We start from the raw sequence: 26,573 nt of genomic DNA, 5'->3' as shown, positions 1-26,573 counted from the left end.
AAAAGGAGGACTGCTGCTTTACAAACAGCAAGATCAAACCTGTGATGAAATATAGCATATTTATAATACCAAACAAACCTTAATTAACAAAAATGCTACATTACAAAACAAAGTCACAAGGGCATATACTATAATGTGAGCTATAAAATGTGTACTGGTTTTTGGAGGTGACTGCCGAAGTAGGACCTACATAGTGGTGAGAATACACCATCTATCAGTCTTAACCTTAATCACAAAGCCTCACATGTGAAGAAAAATAGTAAGAAAAAATAAAGATAAAAGAGTAATATGTGTGTGGTCAAGCCCACAATGTCCGTATCTGTGTGGGAGAAGGGTGACCTGAGTAAACCCAGTTGCCTTCTTTAATTTTTGTCTTTTTTTAACTGTTTTATTCCTAGAATTTAAGTGGAAAAAGTTGATGTACACTTATTTTTGTCTTCTAAATGTACTGTAACAAATCGTCTCTTTTGCTTGTAGGATTGTTCATAATTGAAGTCGTATATTTCAGTACAAAATGTAATTAAAAAATACCCACTGAAACTGATGATCATATGTGTATCCAACAAAACTAAAAAATACCCACTGAAACTGATGATCATATGTGTATCCAACAAAACTAAAAAATACCCACTGAAACTGATGATCATAAGTGTATCCAACAAAACTAAAAAATACCCACTGAAACTAATGGTCATATGTGTATCCAACAAAACTAAGTTCTTCTCCATTGGATTCAACTAAACTGTTTATATACAACTGATTTTAAATATGTAATGTAGAAAAATACAACAAATATTAGGGCCTGGTTGCATACAAGTTTTATGAAAACTGCTTATCTTATGTTAGAGCCACATATTAGTGTGCTAAAATAAAAAACTGTATAAAAAATTTTATGAAAGATATTTTTTTGATGGGAACAAAAGGATCTGCAAAACTGCACACCATACATGTAATTATAAACAAGGCTTAGTAAAGATAATTTTACTTCTATATTATATGAATGAACCTCATTAGAAACAAGTTGAATGACAAGTGTTATGCACATTTACAAGTTTGTATACAATGTATGAACAAAAAAGTGAAAAATAATGGAAAACAAGTAAATTGTTATATATATATATATGAATGTGTTAATGCTACTCTTGAATAAAGCTAAAAGCCATTGCACTGAGAAAAACCTTAAACCATTTCCTGGAGGTACATATTGATTTTGTTTAAGGTTAACAGTAAGTAACACAATAACATCCACTAGCTATAACAGTATTTCCTCTACCTACTACCTGAGGAAAGAGCTTATATATGTATTAGAAACATGTATAATGTCAGTGTAGGTTTTGTGCCAATATTAGGACTACAGATATTTCCTGTAGTTCTAATGGTATATGAAAGTTGGGATATATTCTGTTGTTAACAATATTATATTCTATGATAAATTCAGACATCTTTATTTTACCAGATATTCCAACTTATCAACTTTTTTATTTTTAATATTTTCTCTGTATCATTATCTTTATAGTTTATAAATTTCAATACCTTCATCAGGCACTATATATTCTTGGGGGATTATAGCTAAACACAATCATCATCATCAAGTAAAGGTAGCCATAGTTTTTACTTGCATTTTTCTTATAGTTTAGTCATTTCTTTTGCCTTACATTTAATTTTAAAAAAATGTTTTAAGTAAAACTAAATTAGTTAAAGTATTAACTAGAGAACTATAAAAAGTGATTTGGTTTATTGACCTATTAAAAATTATTTTCTAGCTTATACTTTTCAGTGGAAACATTTGTATTTGTCAGACAAATAATTATTTTTACTTGTGATATAAACATTCCTTCCTTTGTGTACCCTAGTAGATTTGAACCACCTACCTCTTCCTGTCTGTACTTGCTTTACCCTTTTTTTGTTTTGAGAATTTTAATGTTGTTTTAAACTAAACCAAGTGTATCATCAACTAACACTTCAACTTTTACTACATCGAGGCATGAGTATAGCAAACTGGGTAATTAGTGGTATTTGTTAGTCAGATAGCACAGTGTTCCTCAAACCAAGATATGTGTGTGTGTATATATATATATATATATATATATATACACAAGAAACAAAAAAAGTATAGTTAGGTAAGAGCTGGTAGCCAGTTGCCTTCCCTCTTGTCAATAGTTCAAAATTAGTGACAATGGCAGATAGCTTTACTTGCTTTGCCATAACGAAAATGGAGCAAACGGGTTTTGTGAGAATGGGAATCAAACCTGGAACCCTAAAATAATGAGCCCCCTCCCCAAAAAATCACCAAAATTATACAGATCACAGATAGCTCATTTTTTAGCTTAGGCTTATCAACAAACAAACATTATTTTTATTACTTAGATATTTGGAATAAACAGAAACAACAATAACTAAAAACATTGAAAATTGGTTTAATCATAATTTTGATTTACCAACTGTGGGTGTAATTGAATACTTTAATGTTTGGAAACACTGATTTTGATTAATCGATTATTTTATGTGACAGTAATTGAGGTAATTCTGCTCCGAGGTAATCACTTGATTTGCCTAGCTTGATTAGTAGATGTATGAGAGACAAGTGAAACAACGTTTAAATGTTCACTGATTAAATGATTGAAATGTATATCCAAGAATCTCTAGTTTGAAAACACCAACACACTGCTATGTCTAATGTTTCATCATTCTGTGTAAAGCTCGTCAAGCAAGAACACCTTATAGATTATGATGTATAATTAATAGATTTATTACAAAGTTTCTGATAGAAAATCACAACTTATTAATCATCTTGAATGATGTATTTCTTTAAAATACTCTTTACCTTTCATATAATGTAGATGTATATAGCTTGAATAGTACTGTTTTCAACACTCTTCAGTGTATATTTATTACTACATGCAGGTGTGGGTTTGTGAATCATAAGTATGCTGACGTACCCTAGGGTGAACATGTTAAATACACATTCGTGAATTGAGAAAGGAGCTTGTCTCTGCTATGATTAGCCTTTTGAAGTTTCACAACTTATCTTTTTCTATTGTGTGATTGATTTTATATCCTATAATATCTTGATGGTATATAAAATACTGTTTATATTTCATTTAATAAAGGTGTATGTATGTTCCTTTGAATATTAATATAATGGATGATGAAATTATTGTGTGACTGATATTCCATCATAGTATTTATTTACTCTGTGTCCAACAAATTCATGATCCCACAAGTGATTTGGCATATAAGTAGTAAAGAAAATATTATATCAATTTGGATCTGTAAATCTTATTTCCTGGTTCCTTGGATCAAATGCAGTGTATTATGTCCTGTTTTATATAACTGATACACAAGTTAACTGGGTTTAAACACTCATTTTCTATGTAAATACATAGAGAATCCCAGCTGTGATTAATTGTAATATTGGGGATATTTTAATTTAAGTTTTTTGTTTGATCAATATGTCACTCCTAGTATTCAAGTTCACAGGCCTACAAGTAATTCAGCACATAAATAGTTTATAAAAAATATGTTTAAAATGTTATTAATCATCATGAAGGATGTATTTTTTTTAAATACTATTTATATTTCTAATAAGTGTATGTATGTACCTTTTTATACCAGTATACTGCATGATGAAATTACATGGAATACTAGACAGTATGTATCTAACATGATAATACTCAAACAGTTTTGATAACACATGAAAACAGTAGGGTCAGTGTAGGTGTAATGTTACTTGATAATGTATTGAATGTGGCAATTCTTCCTCTTTTAGGTTTTGATGAAACAGATAACTTATCTGTTTCTATCTCACACTACACTTCTACTAATAAACAGCTCAGTGCCTACAGCAGTAGAAATAGATAAACTATTGTTCTGACATGTGTGTCAAAGAATTTGTTGTAGCTGTGTGATTAGATCTTTAAACACGTATTACCCTGCAGCTTCAATAGCACTGTTTTCAACACTTTGCAGCCTTCAGCGTGTTTTTGATATTACATGCGGATGTGGGTTTGTGAATCAGCAGTATGCTTGCTGACTTTACCCTGTGGAAATATGTTAAATACACATTCATGAATTGAGAAGGGAGTTTCTCTCTGCGGTTATTAGTCTCGAAGTTTTAGAAAAAATATCTTATTCAGTGACGACGTTGATTTTGTGTAAAACGCTCCAAGTAAACGGCTAGATGATTAGGTTTTGTTAAATGTATTCATATTTTCATATGCCGATAATATTACTGTGTACACGAACATCTGTATGATGACGATTTATTTTTGGACTAGTGATCCTAGATCTTACATAACCCTTTAAGATATAAAAGTTTAGAAACGGAAAGTTTGTAGATTTTCATCTAATTCAATATATATAAAACAGACACTGATTTAGGAAAAGTACTTTGATTTATCACAAACCATCCAGATAGTACTAATATATTTGTCTCAAACAGTAGAATTAAACAGTTATTTGAAGATGTACACATTGAAGTTTTGTATTGTGGTAGAATATGGCTTAACGTACGTCTTCGTTAATGTAATTATGTGTCGAATGTCTTGTCCTTGGAAAGAAACATTTGAAAACATTTTAACAATAAATCATTTTGGTTGTGAAATCGTAAAATAGCCAATAAATCCTCAAATTACCGACTTGTTTTGATACTGTTCGGTACCGGTGTGGTACATATATTACATCATAATGAGTAACTTGAAGTTTTTTGTAACAGCACCAAGTATAGAGAACTGACAAAAAGACTGGAATAACTGGAATTTTTTTATATAAATACGTAGGGAATCCCAGCTGTGATTAATTGCGATATTGATGATATTTTAGTTTTTGTGTGATTGATATTTCAATCATAGTATCACCCAACAAATTCACAACCTCATAAGTAATTGGGCACATAAATTGTTTAGAGAAACGTGTTAGGAAACGAAGTCGGCATTGGTGTTTTTCATGAAATGATCATTCCTAATGATGTGAAAGTTTTGAATGTGATTGGATATAATTGTACATCGATCGCTGGATAGATGAGTTCTTTTATAAAACAACAGTTATCGTATTATTAGAAATGTATTTTTATTCCGAAAAGAAATTCTTTTCTCATGACCGTAAGTTCTATTTTCGTCATAATTGATTTTGTTATTACTGAACAGACAATTTTATGAGTAATGTAAACCTAAAAGAAGACACTGCATAGAAAAATTAATTGTCTTATGTACATATACATCGTATATTATGCCACAGACACGATTTTCCTGCCTGTTTGAATTGGTATGTTAATGAAGGGTCATTTGGTGTACCAAGTGGGCGTGGTGTATGCTTGCTTGTGGACATTATATTCTATGTACGATTCACTCTAGTAAATGTAGCATAGTTGTAATGTAACGTTACACAGTATACAAGCCACTTCCTGGCTCCTTGGATCAAGTGCAGTATATTATGTACCATAACATTTTGATGATATTATCGTGACGCTGTGATAGTCTCACCTGCACAAAAAATCACTGTCATTATGGCGAGTGTAATTTCACAGACTCGAGGTTAGGTCAGAGGTTATCCGGAAGAATGGTGCTCTATGAGAGAGAGACGTAGTTCACGTATGGCGGAGGAACTTTCCTCGATCTGGTGAGATATGCATTTTAGAAAACTGCTTTCGTCGTGAGTGTTTATCGTCTTTCAGTGTTCTTTTTCTTTGCGTTTGACAGAAGGATTGTTATAAACATTAGATGTAACGCTAGTTTTAGGTCGCTTAGTAGGCAGTCATGTGTAATTGAAGACTTGTGAAGTAAGTGAAACATTTTAAAACTTGATAACAAGTAAGTTCATATTTCAATTCGGTTGCATAACATTCGTAGGCTTAGTACACTTCAAAATGCTTTATTCACGGAAGGCCAAAAATCAATCACGAGCGTTGTTTTATTCTAGGTATTTTTAGTTGTTTTTTTTTTGTTTTGTTTTAATAAGTCACTTTCGGATTATAAGGCGCGGTAGTATGTATAATGTTACATATATTTAACGATACGCAGTTTCCCATAGTGAATTATAATGTAGCCAGTCAGCACTGTTTTGATGTATTTGTTCACTGTAATATTCTGCGTTGAAATTACTGGGCCAGTTTTCACCACTATGGGGCGGGCATCGTAGGAATTAGTGTTCGTTGTTTAATATTTAAGATAACACCGATGACAGAAACTTTTTAAGAGGGGTTACAAAATAAACTTGATAATTCCAGGCTTAATTCTCGCTATAACGAATCATTACTCATCATACGTATGATATAAAAAAGGACTGTAATTAGATGAAACTTTTGTGTTTCAGAAGTTTAACAAAATTCAAAATTTTCTCCAAACTTTGAATTTCGTAAAGGAAAAGGCCCAACTATAAAGCCATTTAATCAAAGATTGTTATTTTAATTTCAATAGATTTATGTTTTGTGTTCAATACTGAAATATGTCGCCACCAAGAACTACAAACATAACGAAAAACTAAGAAATAAATTACAAAGAACAATATAGTGATTGTTAAATTTCTTATTACACTAAATGTTAGAGCTGTCGGACCATATCATTTGTGCGTGAAAGAAAGTTATGGCTTAAATGTATTATGGGAAAATTAGTTTAACCAGCAATAATTATTTTAAAAAAATGTGCTTGCAAATAGATTATCTATTTTGCAAATTGTATTTGCTTTACTTTGACGAAATTTTATGGAAGTCTTTGAATATAAGCTGTCAAAACAATCAGATTTTGCTCATGATGTACACTTCAATTTTTTTAACTTATCATATTTAAATATGAGCATTATAAAAACAAACAATCAACACTTACATACTCCAGCAGAATTAACTGAGGTACGTTTCCGAGAAGACAAACAATACTACACGGAAAACTAGGAGTTTACACAGATTACAAAGATTGAATATGTATACTGTATAAAAAATCATATAGCAAAGCAATTTAATAAATGTGGTATGATTGAAATGTATATGATTTGTGTATACAATACCTATTATCTTCTTTTCCTCTTAGCAGCATTTTACTTTTAAAGGGATTTTGTTTGCAGCGTGTTCTCATTCGGGTATGCCTAATGTTATGATAAAAAACACGTTAAAATGCAGTTTTGTTTTACATTCTTAATTTGTCCGTTAATCAAGAGCAATGTCAGGAGAAACATTTACACTGTAACATGAATTTTAATTGAATGTTAGTAATGTTGGTCTCTAATGTTTCGTCTGTTTTCGGCTTTCAAACTGTAATAACTGAGTATTTTATCATATTAAATCAAGTGTTTATTACCATTATGTATCCATTTGGTTATCTGGTTTCGTTTATGTAATTATTATTTTTTATGATTGGTCAGTGGGATTTCATGAATTCAATTCCTGGACTTTGTGTGTTTAGTTGTAAAGTAGGGAAGCACAGGGTTTTCGGAAATTACGTTAACAATTTTATAAACATTTATTTCTGAATATCTGAAACATTAGAACACACATTTCATGTGTCCGCCGTTGCGTAAATTGCACAACTAACAACATAAAAGCACCTTGGTAACAGTGGCTCAAAGGTCTTGTAAATAATTTTGTTAACGTAATTTTCGAACATCTTGTATAGTAATTCGTAACGATTAGATCGTATTATAGTGATATATCGTACCAATCTGCCTTTAGTCTGAAAACTATGATGAAACACGAAAATGAGACTGCTAGTAGATGCACTTCATGTTTAGTCTGAACACTATGGTGAAACACAATAATGAAATTACTAGTAGATGCACTTCACGTTTAGTCTGAAAACTGTGGTGAAACAAAAATGAAACTACTAGTAGATGCATTTCACGTTTAGTCTGAAAACTGTGGTGAAACACAATAATGAAACTACTAGTAGATGCACTTCACGTTTAGTCTGAAAACTGTGGTGAAACACAATAATGAAACTACTAGTAGATGCACTTCACGTTTAGTCTGAAAACTATGGCGAAACACAAAAATGAAACTACTAGTAGATGCATTTCACGTTTAGTCTGAAAATTGTGGTGAAACACAATAATGAAACTACTAGTAGATGCACTTCATGTTTCACTCCAGAAAGTTTTATAACTTGCATAATATGCACACGTAATTTAATAACGATTTGATTTATTTCGCCAAATTGTAAAATTACTTTAAACAATATAACGGCGACCATTATATAACGAAGATTGGAAGTAGGGCTAGTTGTGTGTGTATGTGAGCTTACATCGTCGGCGCTGAAAATGGGAGAGCTGGTGTGGTTCATATATTATTTACATACCCTTCTTTGCTTTCACTCGCAAGCTCCTAGAACGTAATACTTTTTGCATGGCTAAAGAAGTTGGTGGCGTATACGTTCAAGTATCTTGTAAGAATTTATGATCAACTGATGCAGAGACGCTATCTGGATAATTATATAAAGCTTCTTTATAGTACTCGTACTAAAGTCTTTTTTCTTCGAGCTGTGTGAAAACTCGTTGATATTAGCCAACAGAAAGCTACAATTTCTATCGCCTGCAAAGGTGTGGGACAATTTAAAAATTTTCGAGGTCACGAGATTATTGGGGAAAACACCAGAGGATGGCTTCCCGAATTAGAAGTCTTTTTGAAAATGTTCGAAGAACGGAGTTGTGGGGTAGGATATCGTTTTCGTAACGTCTGCGTCAGTTTTTTTTTTTTTCTCTCTGAACATCACACACATACACATGTTTATATATGATGTCGATTTTGGACCAGACCTGGTAGAGTTTTAGGCTTGGAACACATAGGATTTTATTAATACAACACCTCGCCAGATCTTGGTCATACGATGTTAAGATTTTTGAATGAATCAAACATAAACTTTATTATTGAACACAAAAAAATCGCAGCGCATGTACTTGCGCAGAAGTACCACAGTCGATTGTTTACTAGGTGGTGTTTAATGGTACAGCTTTCATTCTCTCGGGATTGATCTCTGCAGAACTAAAACACTGTCTTTACTCGTAAATCTAGCAGAAGTAAACCGAAAAAGCGCACTTGGACTCAAAAGCTAAACTCGGTGTCTTTGTCCAGTAGACAGCATCACTTCGTGATCATTGTTCTTTCACAGCATTTGTTAGCTGTAACATACACAAATCATCAGTTCGGCCAGCCAAAGATACATATTGCTGATTGTGATTCTTTGAACACTGGTACTATACGTTACTGCAATATCTCCCTCTTCCCGAGCAGAATCGGCTTTGTCTACTATAAAGAACAAAAGTAACTAGGACAAAGCAAGCTTCAATGGTTTTCTAAGTTCATGTATTTATGCTAAAACTGCATAAAAACTAAAAAAAACTAAATTCAAATGTCATTAATTACATATAAAACATATGATATACCTGCATAACACACCTTTTGCTAACGCTCATGCAGAACTAGGCATTACGTGGAACCTAATAGCTAAAGAAAAATATTAGAACCACACGTTGTTTAGATGTCAATTGCAAAAAAGAAGTTCGGTAATTTCAGACTGGCCAGCCTAACGTTAATGGGCTAGAATTCACGTGCTCGAACTCTGATCGCTGCTGTCAAAGACAGTATCAGAATTATACGTTGTGCTACAATCGTATTTACGCAGGACGAACCTTATTGTTCGTATATTAAATTATGGCCCAAGGTGCATGCGATTTTTTTTTTTTTTTACTAGCAAAATTCGAATAACCTATAATGATATATAAGGGCGTTGTTTAAACGTGGCTGATCCTGACAATAATGTGAAATGTCGTATGAAGTCGTGATTGTTTTCATAAATTTTTGGATTTTACCCTTTCTACAGGAAGATAGTTATATAACATCAATATTCTTATGTTTTGGTTACTTTTTCAATAGAAATAAAATATTTTACGAAACAGAATAACATTATCCTAGGAGTTATCTCAACAACAGAATAAATTTGCGAAAGACGTCTATATTGTGGTATTTTAGTTGTGGTCTATGTTTTTGTGATCGTATTATGCTTTTGAGATATGAATTCAGTAACGGTATAAGTGGGGTGTTGGTATTGTAAGTTTAATTTTAAGGATCACTGCCGTTGTTCAGGCCACGTTGGCTAGGATATTGATCAGATTCGTGAGTTCATTCGGTTCATGCATCCTTGCGTGGCTTTCGGCCATATGTGCTCGCGTGTGAGTCATCATGAAAAGTCTTATTTTTCGTTCACTCTCCCTCGCATCTGGCAGGGTGACAGTTCTGTATCCCTAACTTAACTAAGCACGATTTTGTGAAACAGCTTTACACTTTCAGTTACTAACCCCCCCCCACCTACATTCATAGTAAAGACCGAATAGTTCTTGTTCATCTCGTTTACCATAAAAAAAAAGCCTTTTATGACATCTCACAGGTGAGAAGTTTTTATATTAACTATACATTCCACGACTTCTGGCAACTTTAGGCTGTGTGTGTGTTTCTGTTATGCACATAGTAGTGTATGTCAACTTAAAGACGCGATATTTGATGTCAGAACATAACTTTTTTTACGTTAGATGATGTGACCTTTTGTTACATGATTCAGTCGTTTGGTTCGAGTTTAAATGTGTGTTAATAATGTATATTTATTTTTAAAATATATCAAAATTACAGCATGCAAATAATAAATACACATTTATATGGTAAGTCCCAACCTTCAAGTGTGTTGTCTACATATATTCTCTGAGGTTGTTTTTGTTATTAGCATCTTGGAATTTTTTTATTGAACTTTTTGTTGTGACTTTTTATTAATATTATAAACTTGATTTAGTAGCATGGGATCACATCTATTTCGATTTAGTTAATTTCAAAATTTTCTAAATTACTTCTACAATACAGCTTTATATATGATTATGAAATATATGTTATATTTTTCTTTAATTTTCACCATTGACCTACCTTTCTGAAGTCTATTACTTTGTTTTCTTGGATTTCTTTCTTTTAATTGACATTCAATTTAATTGTCGACTACTCGATCCAAACTTTGGACAACGATCATAAAAACCTAGTACTTTGACCGCTGGATTTGGAGAATGATTTTTCAACACTTGTTTAAAAAATTAAAGCGCTTTTTTAACATTATTCACTAATTCATCGATTTATTCCTAGATGGCGCTCAACATTTGGTGCCTTTGAAACTTAGCAACTAAAAAATATTGTGTCAATGGCCATATATCATTATTTTATTTGACAGCTGAAATTTCATTGGTTGTTGATTTTTTTTTCGATTTACCAGAACTATAAAAATAAGTTTTTCAGAAAAAACTTAAAAACAAACGTAGATTTGTTGATGTGTCAGTTCCCACTGTCATTGTCTTAGTACAAATGCGAATTATAGATAGATTGTTTAAAAAGTCATTGGAAGAGTTGTGGGTTATTTTTTTGTTTGACCTTCAGCTTTGGCCTAGTTTAATCACATCGTAATCTGTTGGTCTTTAGGTGATATTTATCTTCATTAACGTTACACACTTCATTATATTTTTAAAGAAACGTTTTTCAAACAATATTTACCGAAACGTACTCAATGAGCACTACCTGTTCTGTCTTTAAAAAAAAGGTGACAAAGTTTCTTGAAGTTACTCGTAACTCGGAACACTTGCCTTTTATATTACGTCAAAGTAAATACTTTGACGTTTCTGCGCATTACATCAGTAATTAGTTGATGATTGTATTTTGCTTTTGTTTCAGCTTTAACATGTTAAATATTTTGGTTCCAAAATTTTATTGTTATTTCTATATTTTCATAAATTTAAATCTTATTTATTTTTTATTTTATTCTTATAACATAACGGTAGTTGTATAAAAAAATCACATACTCGTGTAGAATAAGTTAAACTATTCTACCAGCTCATTATTAATAAATATAAACATATATATAGATAATTTTTATGTTTGTATGAAACAAAATAGTGTAACCCCCTCCCCCGAATCGTGGCTGCCTTTTGTATTTCCCTTTGGAATTAAAACATTGGAAGATGTTTCAAAGTGCTAAGACGAAATAGAAAGTGATTTTATGTTTAGGTCAAAGATGAAGGTCACACATAAATACGGAATTCTGAAAATTAATTTTAAGGCGAGTTGAAGCCTTTGATAGTTTGCCTTTTGAACATAAATCCATATCTTTAGAAACGTAATTAACGTCATCATACTTTTGAATAAAACCTTGATCCTAATCAAAAGTGAATGAAATTCATTGTGCTGGGTTCAGAAGTGTTTTGCAATCTATGTATTCTGATGAGATGTTTGAACAAGATTTTTTTACTTGTTGTTGTTGAATATTAGAATTCTCTGAATTATTCTAACTGTTTGAAATTTAAGAAGTTTAAAATATTTTCATTGAAATGAAAACTAAATAATAACTTCAGAATGGTTTTCAATTAGTATTTGATATGGATTTGTATATTATACCAAACCCATACCATGGTTGCATCAGCGTTTTAGAGTTAATCTGTGTCCCTCCCTCCCTCTTTTTTTTTTAAATAAAGAGGGCCACAACAACACCACGGTATATAATCTAAATATTTTAAATTCCTTTAGTGTATAGCTGTGTATATTTGCGCTAGGTATGCCTCTATATGGTTTTTACTTTGGAGAGTTTCGTGATTTCTTAGAATGGTGCATCGGTATGTTTATTGAACAAGTTAAATCTTTTGTGATCAAAATAATGAACACGTTTCACAGTACAGAGATGCCCTTGCCCATGGCTTAATAATTGTGTATATGTGCCTTTACAGAGTACAGTGTAAGCCTATCATGGTTGCTGCTTGGGTGTGTCGAACGCTCTTTTAGTCCAGACATAACTTACATGAAGTACGCTAAGAAACGACCCATATAGGAAGATAATTCATGTAACTGATCCTGAAGTTCAAAACGTACAGGATATTTTGCATCAGGTTTACAATACGTAGTTGCATTCTGTAAGTCAAATATTACTTATTCAATTACTTCTTATTAAATGGTGATATTTGTTAATTTTACTTTACTATGAATTAAATAACCCCAAAACATTGGAGTGTTTTTAATACACAACGGCTTTGTGAAGGCATTGGTTACACTGAGTAAAGTATAAATCCAATATGACAAGATCAGTAAAAACTGTTAATTTAAAAAGGAGAATAGGGATCAACAAAAAAGTACAGAAACAAGTAAAATCAAAATTCAAAGATTATATTTTCAAGCCTACAACTAGGGACTCTAAAAAAAAGCAAACAAACAAAGCTGGATATAGCATCTTCATTATTTTCTCAAGCTACAAATCCCTATTTTGGCTCCATTAAAATTGATAAGTACTGTAGACATGGAGTCAAAATAGTGATTTGTATGTAGCTTTAGTAGATAACGTAGAAAATGTAAATCTAAATTCCATAGCGTTACTGTAAAGGAAGCTATTAACACTGTTTTAGAGAGGAAAAACTACCACTATGCATTTTCAAGAATCTGGTTGGTTCTGTAAAGTATAGGTCTGTTCCGAATATAGGGTTTTGATCCTAAGGCTAATGTTGGTTACTATCGAGTGTCACTTTCTTATTTGGTGTAGTTTGTTGGTGTGTATTAACCAAAAGTCATGATATCTAATCAAAAACACCTTATATGTGAAAAGAAGGTGCGGCCAAAAAAGGATTCAGCGTGCGACTTAAAAGAATGAAATCAATATTGATGGCCAAACTGCGTATTTGCTTTACTCACCATCATGCACAAAGTTGAACATAAAACGCGGCCTGGCTAACTATTAAACTAATATTTGCTGTAAAATTCTTACCAATGCTATAAGTGTAGCCACCAATTTGGCCGTCAATTTTGATTTCATTCCTTTAAGTTCCACACACAATTCTTTTTGGGACGTCTACTTTTTTTTTTTTACTACCTAAGGTGTTTTTGTATTAGATCATGACGCACGATCATTGTTGTACATCTGGCAACATATTGTTTAATTTGTTAAGAAAATCGTTATCAACTATTAGGAGCAGCTGATTTACACTTCATTGTAGAAATGTAGTATATGGAGGAATACGTTATCAGAAATACATAATTACTAATATATTAGTTCTGGTTGTGGTCGATGCCAAGATGCAAGATACATTTGGATTAAAAAGTCTTAAGTGTAAAGTTGCTGACGGATGAGTGTAAAAGTCTTGTAATCGCTTTCTATATTTATAAATGCAACATACAGAGAAACATAATCTGTTATAGTATTTATATATCGGTTGTCTGCTATGCTGTCTGACTGACTAACTGTACTCCTAAATAACCTCTCAATTTCATTATCAATTTTTTAGTTTAATTCATTTCAATTTTCTCTCATAAAAATTTGAAGCTAGTAAACCACAACACTTATTGTCGTAAACTTATAACTGTTTTGGAGCCAGTTGTCTGATAATTGAGTGCCTTAGACCAATGGTTCCTAATCTTTGGTACAAGTACCCCTGTGGGTACGCGAGAACCTTTGAAAGAAAATAACAAAAAAAAAACTCCAATCCTCAAACCTAGAGATAATCTCGGTGAGTTACCAACGTATTCCGCTAGTCAGCGCTGGGTGTGTATTATGTGACTCTCGCTTGAATTATATTTCTGTGATGTACACGTTTATAAATATTAGTTACTATTTTAAGTTTTTCTGTTTGTTTATTAGATTATACGAGTCAATTTGAATTATAGCTCAAAGGTCTAACTAGGGTTACACCGTATAAAAAGGTTGGGAACCATTGAATTAGGCAAATTTTCCCTGGCCTGGTGGTTAAGGCGTTCGACTCGTAATTTGAGGATCGCGGGTTCGAATCCCCGTCATACCAAACATGGTCCCCTCTATCAACCGTGGAGGTGTTATAATGTGACGATCAATCCCACTATTCGTTGGTAAAAGAGTAGCCCAAGATTTGGCGGTGGGTGGTGTTGACTAGCTGCTTTACGTCTAATCTGTCACTGCTAAATTAGGGAAGGTTAGCGCGGATAGTTCTCAATTTATGTAGTTTTGCGCGAAATTTAAAACAAACCAAGCCAAACCAATTTTCCCTTTCGTCACTTGTAGGAAGAAAGACTCGAATAATTAGATTTAATGAAATTCTCCAGAGAGCATGAACAGATCATCACAGATAAGATTAACTACTAGCATGGCTTTGCTCTTGCTACGTTCTGAAATTATAAACCCACATCATTAGGGATTGGAAGTTTTATTTAAAATAATAAAAAGTAACTATTGTTTGCAACAATTATAAAGAATGAAAATGCTCTTTATAACTGCCTTTTGGCTTGATGAGATTCCAATTTTTTTTTTCTGTCTTGTATAATAATGTAGATTTATTTATGAATTCATTATCTCGGAATTCACTTCCTGCTTCAGTTACGTCATTCATGATTATTTTATCTCGTTGGACTTGTTAGTCTGTCAACTTTCTAAATAAAACATCTGCTAAAAGCTTATATTTATATTACACTATAAAGGCCGTTAATACATTTTTATAAAAAGCATTATTCTAAAACCATCCTGTGTTTTCCACTTTCATTATCCTTAACAACGTAATTTCTTAGCACATCAGTTTTCAAACAAGCGACTGTCTAAACCATAGTAAAAAGCTTGCTACACTGCCAGTAGGGTAGAACAGTGGCGCCATTGTTCACTAGCCTTTTAAGAGGTCTTATTCGTAACGTCACAAAACTTCCTGCTTCACTCAATACTGCCATATTGGGCGTCAAACATTTCCTTCTAGCAATCTATATCAATCAGTACAAAATTCGTTAAACCTTCGCATGCTGTCATTAGTGTGAATATCAACTTTAGCGAAAAAACGTGGACCAGAAACTCTATGGTTATTCAGTTTCTCGGTATAATTTTCTTTACGCACTTTCCTGACACGACTTACAACGTCATATGATACGATATTAGAAGATAAGTTTGTCATTTTTCACCTAAGACTAATATAAGCACTTTTAGCTGAGTAAACTATAGACCATGTGAGTTTTTAACGTTAGTGTAAGACCCCTCTAGTAGAACTTCTAGTATAAAATAATACTATCAATTTATACGCATTTTACTCACATATATTGGACTATAATTTCACTGCTAAAATACATTAATTGTAAGCGGATTTTAATTATGAAAACAAACATACGAATAGATGTTTTAATGTGTGTGTGGCCCCCAGTGGTACAGCTATAAGTCTAAGAGCATATTACACTAAAACTGAATTTCGTTACCTACGATGGGCACAGTACAGATAATTCGTTGTTTAGCTTTCATATTAACAACAAAGAGAATGTGTGTGCATATATATATCTAATACATCCTGTAAATAAAGTGACGGTTCCAGCTGCGTGCTTGTCATGTGGTGTGCTAATTGCAAACAAAAACATAAGTGAACATCTGGTTGTACAGATTTATAGCCGGATCTCATTGTAGTTAGCTTGACCTGAGATAAGCTTTAATTATATAGAGGACTCGTATCTTTGCCTTATATCTTAACCGATATATTTAATCACGAAAGACGAAGTATATCACGCGAAACGGACATACAAATTGAAAATCGCCCCAAGCCAGAATTAAATTTACTTTTATATCCATAACTTCCTTACACAATACCCTTATGTTTATTTTAGGCCCTGTAAAGTTAGTTATTTTTTACTATGCCAAATTATCTATCGATAGATCTATTATATTGACTTCAAACTATAGTCTATATCACAAGTTATCCTAACTGGCTGCAAATAACATTATAATCTCAACAAGCATCTAATGGCCAGAGATTGATACACCTCGTCTGTTACACAGAAACATGCCATAGACCGTGAACACGCCGATGGAATACCCTGTCGTAATGTCCGGGCAACGTGTAACTGTAATACCATTTTATTCGAACTGTGATAATTTCAAGTAGGAAAACGTTGATGCATAAACTAACGTAAGTATGATATGTCAGGGTGTTGTTGAAATCGTAATTTATGTGCATTGTTTACTCCATTGTAGGTAGTCAAATGATCACAGGTAAGTTGGCTTGATATCTCAATATCTTGCATCATGCAGAGGACGTAAGTAAATTGGTTAGTGCTATACAAGTTCATTCACTTGATAATTAGTGAATGGTTAACTTAATGTACAGAATGTTTACAACTGATAACTTGTTTTTTTATATTCCAATGATATAGACGTATTATTAAGCCATTGACTGCTGATTCTTCCTTATAAGGTACGATCCGCCTCCGGTGTACGGATTGCAAAAATTCCGCGCGCAGTCAAATGGTTAATTAAAGGATCAGTGACTCGTAAAAGAAAATGAATTTTTAGAATGTTTTCTAAATTACATACAAAACTCGTACTTTAAATTGAGTAAAAACCAATATTTAGGACTAGCCGGGACCCGCAAAACATTTGTGGTAGTTTTCATACCCTTCGCTTGAATTTTCCTTATTCCATCATTTTACGCACGCCATTTAAGCTAGGCTTTCTTGCAGGTATTATGTATTATATCGATAAATCCTGGTCTGTTTGAAAAAAAACTTTACGCGGTCAGACAAACAAACTCACGTAGATGCAACTTTATTTAATAAAACTACGTGTAAAGTAAACAATAAATTAAAGTAATGGTACTTATAATAGTATACACAGTAAGAAACAGTTATGAGCATTCAGTATGAGTTTAAAGAAATAAACTCATAAAAACGAAGAATAAAACCCGTAGTAAAGAAAAAGTAGCTAAAAGGTGTTTTGTAACAGTTTATGAAACGAACCGAAGCTAAATTATTGCAAAGTAATATTTTTATGAAGGCAAACCTAGCTGAATATGCAGAAACGTCTGAATGCGTGTTCACAAAGTAATAAGCATATAGTTTTGAACGAACTGCGTATGCGTATTTTAGACCTAAATAAGTCGAGAAAACCCATAGAATTGTATCTAGTGTAATGTTATTTTTTTAAAGGAAATTACACGCGGGTTAAGTGTTGTTTGTATGAAATACTTTGCATATAGAAAAACTAAAGTTGAAATCCAAGCCATTCGTCTCGTGATGAAAACAACATTGTGCCATCGTGTACCATATTCGTTGAATTGAAAAGCCAGTTTGCAAAACGGACTTCTCGGACAAAGGCCTTTCTATGTAACGATGTGAGTTTTATAGCGTTTGATCGAGAGATTTGCGAGAAAAGCGTGTTATTTAAATAGATGTTTGTCGGTACTTCCAGAGTTCTATGAAATTAGTATCATCAACTACAGGGGGGGGGGGGGGATTGTTGTCAACAACAAGACAGAGATGTAAGCTTTACTTTCGTATTTCAGTTATTGTGTGTGTAATTTGAGTGCTTGTGTTAAACTTTCAAACGAATGATTACACATAGGCTACGTGAAGTAAATATTATACACTTGTTTTGGGTATACAGAAATGTTTACATAGATATCCCTAGGCTTGTCATTAAAAGCGACAGTCATTGTAAGTCCAGTTACCACTGGCTGGGTAGTCCCATTCATATGATCTTTCAGAACTACATATGTTTATAGTAGTTGCGAGACATAAAACGAGTAAACCAGTTTGCATTTTTCCGGATAAAATTCAACGATTTTACATAAAGATAAAAAAAAAAAGTGAAATGAAATACTATTTGGCCAGTAGCTTTAAGGATTTTTTTCTTAAAATAAGTGTATGTTGCCCTACAAAACCATTGTGTATAAACATAACTTTTTTGTTTTTTAGCCAAAACTTATCAACCCGTTTACAGTTGTACAATGTACCCTCACCTCTTTATGACTCCAAATTTTATCAGTATAAAGATACAATAAAACAATGGTCAAACCTTATGGTTTATATTTGAAGAAAGTTGTTGGTTCAGCAAGTATCGATTAAACATACTTTGACAAAATAAGTCATTGCACTGCATTTATTTATTTCTCTAATGATGTAATTTGTTTAAGCAACTACACTCCCATCTTTCGAAGGAAATTTGACTAATCTTTCTAGGAGGATTGTTTTGAAGGTGGAGCCCATCCTCCATTTTAAACCGAGCTATTTCCTCTCTCCCTTTGATTCTATTAATCTTATGGTCGCCCCCTCATACAGATTTCTTTTTAAAGAATTTTCAGTTAACGTTCTAATATACTACGTATAGTTGGAGGCTGTGAGTGTGAAGAATTTTGTGGTTTCAATTTTAAGTATTTACGTATATTTTAGTTTGTATATATGTGAAAATCGCCTTTAGGAGCAAGATTATATTTTTATCTTTTTTCTTTTGTTTGTTACAATACGTAGTCGAATTCTAGGTCTTGTGCTGTTAATTCGGAATATAGTTATAGTTTGCATTGACCTTCATGAGAAATATTTTTAGTGTTAAAAGAAGTTAGCACGTGTATGCATTTGTTTGGACGAAAATATAACCTGAATACCACTGAAACTATGAAGGCTGACTTTTCTCGTTAACAGTGAAACTAGTTTCGTTATGTGACGAAATTTCCTACAGTTATTAGTACGATACCAGCGTAACAAAAACATTACGTGTAAGTTGTTGTACACATTCACATTTGTTTTGAAGTCGCGATTTTGATTAGAAACATTTAACAGTAATCAACTTGCCATTTCATGTTTACAAATTGATTTAATCGGAGAAATAATTATTATCATTAACTGTCAAGTTTTCCTTGAAACAGGTTTAATGTAAAAGTATAACATCTCGAACAAGAAAAATTAAAAGACAAACCTTGAATTAGTAATACAACAGGAAGCTCCCGAATTTACGAAACACGCATTATGTTATTGAACACGAAAATGAAACTGAAAAATACCGTATAAATTATTTACTCTGCTGTGCCATTACAGTGTATTTACAGTTCATAATGTTTATTATTATTAGGGGCCCCCAGTGGCACAGCGGCATGTCTGCGGACTTCCAACGCTAGAATCCGGGTTTCGATACCCGTGGTGGGCAGAGCACAGATAGCCCATTGTGTAGCTTTGTGATTAATTACAAACAAATTGTTATTAGGACAAATAATGTGTTTAATAAATAGAGATACTTGAGGATTAAATTACGTGTTTTGTTTTTAAAAAACTGTTCTTTAATTTATGCGATACATCCCCGAGTGACTAGAATAACTTAAATGTAAACTCTTATCGCTTAAGTGTTTCCAAATGTCTTTTGAGAAAAAGTTTTCTCGTGAACGCTGTTTGAATTCGAGATTGTGTGATAAACACCCTATAGTGGTGACCTACTTTTATGAAATGAGGGAGTTGTACTATCAGTTACAGCAACAAGTTTTTCTCGACTTCATAAGATTTATTTCTTAAGCTAATACAGCCAAGTTTTGCATGTTTTAAAGCTCTTGAACGTCAAAGTTGAGTATATTGTTGTTATCCTTGAGCTCAGGTGAAAGGTAATGTTAGTGGATTACTGAATCAACGACGTATTGTATCCGAGACTATATAGCTAACACGTAATTAAGGTATTATTTCTAACTGCTACAGGAGCATGTAACGGTCTGCCAAAACTGAAGGAAGTTTAGATCACGCCGAAATACTATACCGCACCGGTTTCCCACGCCCCTGACTATGAATTTTCAAACAATTTAAACTTATTAAGAACTTTAAAAATGTGTGTTAAAGTATTGATATTTTGTTTTATAAGAGCAGTTTAAGGGAGTTACTGAAGCTTTGTGTTCTTTATTTCTTGGGCATGCTACTATTGATCAAAAAGGTGTTAAAACTTAGAGATATAAAATGTTTTCGTATTTTAAAATATTTTTTGGAATTTTCCTCGAACTTTAAATGGATCAGTTCATTATTTTTAGTACTGATGCGTGAGGTTTATTTTTGAAAATCTTGCTGCAGCTAAGAAGTCAGATTTAGCCTAAATTTTGGAAACTTAAACCGAGTTCGAAAAACTGATTATATGTACATTATTGTTTTCAAGTGCAAAGCCGTCCCGGCCCCCCAGTAGCACAGCGGTATGTCTGCGGACTTACAATGCTAGAATCCGGGTTTCGATACCCGTGGTGGGCAGAGCACAGATAGCCCATTCTGTAGCTTTGTGCTTAATTACAAACAAACAAACAATTAAGTGCAAAGCCACACAATAAGCTATCTTTGCTGTGCTCAACGCGATTATCGAAACCAGATTTGTAGAGTTATAAGCCCTTAGACTTACCGCTAAGCCACAGTGGGGATTTTTTTATAAAAATGCAAAAAGGCTAGGTGTAACCCCCGTGCAATTAAAAGGAAAATCGGTTTGAGTAAATTATATACTTTTGATATGTCGCCTACATTTTAGGTAAGCACATTCATATATATATATATATATATTTACAAATAAAGGAATCATGGTCTAAGTTACAATTTTATTATAATACGTAAGAATTTTAAAAAATGCTAGTTTGGTGATATTTTCACTGGATAGAAAAAAAAAACGTTTGAGACAATGATACGTTTTGTGATGTTTATATTTGTTAAACGTACGAGTTGAGTGCTTTATCTTAAAATGATTTTGAATATGCAGATCAACTAGTCACGTAAAAAAAAAAAAAACAGCCTGTGTAAAGTCGGTGTGCAAAGAAATTTGACCAGAACAATATTTTGACATAGTTTGGCGGTATTCAGGAAGTGTGATGCCACCGAAAATTGGTCGATTTTTTAACACACTATTCAGATACGAAATATTCATACATTCAGGTCATAAAGATGGGATATTCCTTGTACGTAATGGCTTTTAAAAACTTGGGACACCAGGACCATCCAGAAAGAGACCAGTAACAAGTTGTACCCAAACCATGGTAAAGAAAGTGCGGTGTCTTGTAACAGGTGAGAATCCATGAACACAAAAGTCAATAGCGAAAGCCGTCCACGTGTTTCATGTATCAGTATGCAACATAACCAAGTAGAATATTTTTGTAGTAAAGCAACACAAATCACGTTTACATAAGTTGCTTCCCTAACAAATCTCTTCTGCTGTGCATACGTCTAGCATCTGGATAGTAATACGGATATTTGTGCTATTCCGTACGAAAGCACACCGATCAAGTCGCTAGACAAAACACCTATAGCTGTGTGTGCGGTCTGGCTGTTGGAATGGGTGATGTGATATCGTCATCTTGAACTAGATGGATGGATTATGGAAAGCAGTAGGGGAGGAATGATGTGCCTTACACGTGACAGTCTTAGGACTGAGCCGTTTGCACTGTCATCAAAGACCTGACGTGGCAACATGGATCGTAACGATGTGGTGAAGCTTCGAAATCGCTTTAATATAACGTACTCAGCCTTTGTATTTTTATGATTCTTCCTTATATTATAATTCTAAATTTAAAAAATGGTCAGGACGTTACTATTGCAGCGATTCTTAGGTTGTGTTCGTGGTCCAGTCAAAACTAGTTAATCCTAAATAGGTTTTATCCAATACCAGTATTATTTTTTCATTTTTGCGGTATTTATGCTATTAATCGGTAATACATTGGCGCTAAAAATGTTAAGGTGGGACAAACAGATCCATAAAACTGAACTAATATACTAATTTTGAATTTAACTTCAGTAAAGTAGTTGAAAAAAAAAGCTTGTTCAACAAGCACGTTTTGGTAATTTTATATATTTTTTGTTAATTACTTAAGTATTTATTTCAGTACAACGTTCCTGGCTTGTGCTTAGATTAAGTTATATTATTTAAATCTTTCAAAAATTATTTGATTTTGGTATTATTTTTACACAATGATTTGCAACCAGAATAGTACTTGTCCATTCTCCAATCATAGAAGAGGAAAACACTGTACTCAAATAACGGAACTGTTAACAGACTTGAAAAAAAAAAAAACGCCAAACGTAACTCTTCAAAAAATATTTACTAAGCTATGTACAGTTGTTGACCCAAGGTCACTATATCCGTTAGGAGGTTTCTGTTTAGCGCTGCAGAATGGATATTTTCAGTCACGTGGGTCGTATGAGTATAACGATTTTTAGAGATAAACATATTTTTGTATTTATCCGTTGGTTCGTCTGCATGTCTTTGGTTAAAGTGAGTTTATCTTGCTATTTACCATGTTTGATGTTAAAATTTATTGTGAATTGCGGGGTTAATTACATTACCCTGTTTAATCTCTTTATGACTGAGTTACTTTAAGTAAATAACTAACCAAATTGATTTAGTAATAACGTCTCTTGAGTGCAATACCCATGGTGGAGACCTCTCGATTACTTTGTAGTAGGAAAATCACACACATTGCCTCTTACATTTACGATGTGCATTTTCTAATGTAATAATCATTGAGTATGATTTTTGTGTAATTTTTCTAAGATGTTTTCGTCTTTATTTGTCGTGTATGTTGCATCGTTAGCTTCGTATTGTTGTTTTGTAAAAACGTACAAAATGACTAATGTTTGCACAGTTGAAGTGTTAAGTTCCTAATTGCAGTAATATTTGTCTATATTTGTATGTCTACAATTGTTCTCGATGTTTCTACAAATGGATTAGGTATAATTTTAATTAGGGTTCATAACTTATCGACGATCTTGATTGCATCATGTTTGAATCTCCGGTTAATCATTGGACAATATTAAAATTCCCCTCATTTAGAATGTGTGTTCACCCATTGATCATGCTGAAAATAGGTCATTGTTATTTTCGTGTAAACAAGGGCATTGTATTATACCAAGCAGGGAGCAGCAGAACCGGGCGCTTTCTAGTTTAACTTTTATCCTGATTAGAGTTTCTAATTATAGAACACAAGCTTTCGCAAAACACATCACTTTTCATAACTGAACATAAAAGTTTTAGTTCACAGAACCAATAATAACGTCATAATCTGTACAACACGTTAAAAGAAATTACTTCTTAAATTAATAAATAATAATCAACAAGGAGGTAAGCGAATATTTAAAGAAAATCTATATTTCTCAAACATCTTATTAACCTTAAACTCGGCCTGAGATGGTCTGGGTACTTGACTCGCAATCTGTGGGTCGCGGATTCGAATCGTACCACAGAACACGCTTACCCTTTCAGCAGTGGAGGCGTTTTAATGTGACGGTCGATCTCGCTATTCGTTGAATAAGAAGAGCTCAAAAATTGACAGTGGGTGATGTTGACTAGTTGCCGACCGTCTAGCCTATCATTTTAAAATTGTGATGGCTAGCGAAGATAGCCCTTGGGTAGTTTTGCGCACAATTTAACAAATAAACCTTAAAATTGGTGGCTGTTTTTGGTCATAACAATATCCAGCAAACGATAAAATACACTAAAATTTCCTTTCGGTGGTAAGTTAATTTTATAACTTTTTTGTTCATCGCCTCACTTCTTGCAGATAAATCTTCACTTGAAAATTAGTTTTTATCCTCGTTTGTGTCTATTTAAATAAATTCTGCCTGTATCTCCCTTTATACAGTAATTTAAAGAACAAAACAAAAAGATTATTGCACATGATGAAGAAAATACTAACTTCCTCCTTGTATTCAACATGTGCTGTATTAAATGTTATGTATTACTTGAGAATTTTTTTTTAAGTTGTAACAGAGATCAACAAAGAGATGTTGATTCTGTTGTGCTAATCGCCCTTTAACAACTGATAAGTGTTTGGTGTAAATGTTACTAATTAGTCATTCTGTGATGACCATTAAAAGCATGTGATTATTTTATATTGAGTATAATCTGCGCTGAGAAATGTTGAGGAAATAACATGTTTTGTAGAATATCCTAATGTATAGAAAATATTGCTGTCCGGATAAATCGTTTTTTGTTTCGTATATGGTTTGTTCTATTTCTTCCGCAACGTGTTACATCTGATTTGCAGAAAGAGAGAGAGAGAAATTAGTTATTGATATTTATGTTAAAATTTTTCTTTTGTCTCCGTGAAGTGTATCTAACAAAATAAAGTCTTTTAGAGTTATATATATATTACTTGACTTATAAGTGAAGTGTATATAACAATTTTTATCAACGTTTTAGGGTTATGCGCATGTCAGAAATGTGAAGGCTATTATTCTTCATATTTATTTTCTGGAGAATGTGCTAAGTTAAAGTTTCACGTGTTTCTGTTTACGTCAACAGCTCTAGTGGAACTTTAACAGTCTGTTTTATCTTTAGAAATTTATTTTGCAATAGGATTACTCCTTCATATATATTTTTTTTTAATCTTTAAATTTCGAGTAAGTTTAACGTTTTTCTCACATAGTTTTGTGAGTGTGCACAACCTGTACCAATGGCTGTGAATATTTCCTTAACTGGTTTTATTCCAAAAAATAATATTTGGTGAAAATTTGAAAGCAATCGAAGAAATGGTTCTTGAACGATTTGTTGCCGATACTAAAAATGACAGATAAAAAAAATGTCAAGATGATAGTTCTTATTTTGTTATTAAATGGAATCAAGAGTCAAATAACTTTCAAAGAAAAAATATGAACTATTGACCATCAAAATAAGTCAGGGTCATTCAAGTTCTACTCGTTAATTTTAATACAAAACACACTCGTGTATCACACAAAATAGGTTTTAAACACATTATTTCAAAGCCACACTTACTTATACGCCCCCCCCCCCCAATGTCACAGCGGTATGTCTGCGGACTTACAGCGCTAAAAACCGGGTTTTGATACCTGTGGTGGGCAGAGCACAGATAGTCCATTGTGTAGCTTTTTGTTTAATTTGAAAACAACAACTTACTTGTACAGAATATCTGACATCTGATCGGCATTTCTTAACGGTCGTGTATGTGTATTAGCAAAATTGTCACCAGTAGAGATAGTTTTGTTTTCAATTAATTCTTTTGAAGTCTGCGTTTAGTGTGCAAGCAGGTGGTCATACTGCTAGTAAGAACCACTTACGTTGATGTCATTGATTAGTGGTCACGTGACTGTAGTATCGCCATATTAAGCTAGGAGAAATTGGGCCAGTAGGCCGTGTAATTGCACTTGAAACTTGTAGGTATAAGGCTTCGTGACAACATTCATTAATTCCCTCGACATAAAGGAGGAAGGATTATTGATCGTGATATACACATACCTGTATAGTCCTTTTGTGTTGGAATATCCAACTTGTAATAAATTTCATGCATCAGAATCCATTATCTGTTTCAAAATACTTGTGTTTATTAATTGCTATCTTAGACTGATATTCTTTCTGCTCAGTCAGTAAAACAGACAAAAAAAGGGCAAATCCAGTCACCCAAGTTTTGGACAGGTGTTTTATTGACCAATAGCTTCGTGAAACGTATTTTAGACGCTATGTATTAAGACAAACAACAATGCAGCAATGCTTTCAAATATCAACAAGTAATTTAAAAAATTGAAAAAATAAAGATGATATAGAGATGGCAATGCCAAAAAATACAGAAACAAAGTAGGAATGAATACACAAAACCATATAAAAAATCTTAGTTAGGTGTTTATAAAAAAGTTTCTTAGTTTGTTATAAGAGAGGTTTGAGACTGTGATGAGCTATACATAATATGCGTCGGCCATTTTTTTCCCGGCTCATCTCTATGTGCTAAGTGCTTAGTGGTAGAAAGTAAAATACCGTTACTGTAGAACTTTCTACTTGCGAACCTTATTGGTCCTTGTAATAGTAAGTAATTAAATTAAAGTTATATATCGGAATATCTGTGTACGTAGAAAAATTTTAAGAATTTCTCTTTTTTTT

General features: G+C 32.8%; 1 protein-coding gene across 4 annotated transcripts in view; it reads left to right on the top strand.

Annotated features, from left to right (window-relative positions):
* The window catches only part of LOC106466756, a 163,707-nt gene that overhangs the window by 8,369 nt on the left and 128,765 nt on the right, over positions 1-26,573 (top strand). Inside the window, exon 1 of one of the 4 annotated variants that reach the window (XM_022394837.1) lies at positions 5,551-5,616. The exons of 1 other annotated variant lie outside the window; for it this stretch is intronic. The gene's annotated coding sequence lies outside the window, so the exon portion shown is untranslated. Of the gene's footprint in view, positions 1-5,550; positions 5,617-5,689; positions 5,777-12,891; positions 12,907-26,573 lie in introns of those variants that run through there. 2 more of the 4 variants (XM_022394840.1, XM_022394841.1) reach the window with 2 other exon arrangements.

This window comes from Limulus polyphemus, unplaced genomic scaffold (genome assembly GCF_000517525.1).
Source record: "Limulus polyphemus unplaced genomic scaffold, Limulus_polyphemus-2.1.2 Scaffold2373, whole genome shotgun sequence".
NCBI classification, from domain to species: domain Eukaryota; kingdom Metazoa; phylum Arthropoda; class Merostomata; order Xiphosura; family Limulidae; genus Limulus; species Limulus polyphemus.
Note: the sequence above shows the minus strand (reverse complement) of the source record. Positions and strands in the feature narration are given on the sequence as shown.